This window comes from Sorex fumeus, unplaced genomic scaffold (assembly GCF_029834395.1).
Source record: "Sorex fumeus unplaced genomic scaffold, SorFum_2.1 ptg000039l, whole genome shotgun sequence".
NCBI classification, from domain to species: Eukaryota; Metazoa; Chordata; class Mammalia; order Eulipotyphla; family Soricidae; genus Sorex; species Sorex fumeus.
In genome coordinates, this window is record NW_026606096.1 from 3960804 (window position 1) to 3962510 (window position 1707).

Here is a 1707-nt window from a genome sequence, read left to right on the forward strand (position 1 = left end):
CTAACTTTTGGTCATTTATTTTCTTAGTAAACTTGGCCCCAAGTTGTTGGGGTCTGGCCAACGGCATAACAACAATTTTGGGATATCTGAAAGTCTGAAGGCGCCATCAGACTGCTGATGCACTCGCTTCACAGGTACAGACTGACCTGCTGGCGGCACCATACCCCCTAATTCTTTATTTCTTCTTCAGTTTCCTCCTTGACCAAATAATTATTCATTAGTATGTTTTGTCTTGAAATATTTAAGTTTTTTCAAGAATATAGTATTATTAATTTCCTCATGAAAGGAATTCTAATTTGTAATTTGAAAATATAAGATTTCAATATGAAAAATAAGCTTATATACTTTCTATCATTATGACTTTATTAATACCTGTTTGTGTCCAGCATATTCATATTGTCTGCCCTGAAGAATGATCTGCATGCTCTGGAGAAGATGTGTATTAAGCTTAGGTGAGTGGAGACTCTGCACATATCTATGAAGTCGACACATTCCAATTCCTTATTTAAAACTATTGCTTTCTTTTTATTTTCTGTCTACTTTGTTTTCCCAGGGACAAGTATGGGTTTCTAACATCTCCTACAATGTTGCTGTTGCTTTTTCCACTCAGGTATACCATCAGTTGCTTTATAAACTTTAATATTCCTTCATTTAATATACATATACTAAAAGTATTAAGTCCTCAATAATTCCAAAAATGTTAGTCTTCTTGATAAGTTGATCCCATAATATATAATATCTATCCTTTTTTCTTATATCTTTTAAGTTTTAACTCTCTTTTCTCTAAATATGGCCATTTCTGCCTTTTTTAGACCATTTGTTTATATTATTGCCTTCCAACCATTTAAGTTTAATTTTATTACTGAATATTGAGTGGGTCTTCAGTAAATAGCAGAAGATATCCTGTTCTCTGTGACACTTTGTGACTTTTGTTTGATGAGTTCAATTCATTGACGTGTACTGGCTTTAGCAGTACATATACTAAAACTGAAATAATACAGAGATTATCATGGCTTCTGCACGAGAATGACATAAATTTGTAAAGCATCCAATTTATTTTAGAAGTTCCCAGAGTTGAGGAATGCATGCATGCAGTATCAAGGGTAGTAGCTAAAAAAGACACAAACAAAATACTCCTAGATGCATCATAATCAGAATGACAAAAGACAAAGATAGAGTATTAAAAGCAGCAAGATCAAAGAAAAAATGAGATTCCTTATTTTCTTATTCACAAAGATTTATCAAGTGACAGTTTAAAGAAATTATTAATATAACAGTGTTTGTTTCCATTTTCTATTGTGATTAAAGGTGTTTTTGCATTTTGTCTTTGTTCTTTGGCTTTTTCTTATTTTCTCCCCCTGTACTTTGAAATTTGCTAGTTCCATAATGGCCCAGTTTCCATTTGCCTCTTTTTGTTTCTTCCCTTTAAATATTTTTTATCTTGATGGCCTGTAGCGATAGCACAGTGGTAGGGCGTTTGCCTTGCATGCAGCCACAGCCAACATGGCCAACCCGAGTTCAATTCCTCCGCCCCTCTGGGAGAGCCCGGCAAGCTCCCGAGAGTATCTCACCTGCATGGCAAAGCCTGGCAAGTTCCCCATGGCGTATTCGATATGCCAAACACAGTAACAACAAGTCTCACGATGGAGATGTTACTGGGCCCGCTGGAGCAATTAGATGAACAACAGGAGGACCGACCGAGACCAT

At 35.7% G+C, this 1707-nt stretch overlaps 1 non-coding gene across 1 annotated transcript; it reads left to right on the plus strand.

Annotated features, from left to right (window-relative positions):
- Nucleotides 1-957: 957 nt before the first annotated feature.
- Nucleotides 958-1059, plus strand: LOC130028501 (U6 spliceosomal RNA). The gene has a single exon (XR_008793224.1). It is a non-coding gene; the product is annotated as a U6 spliceosomal RNA (small nuclear RNA).
- Nucleotides 1060-1707: the final 648 nt, after the last annotated feature.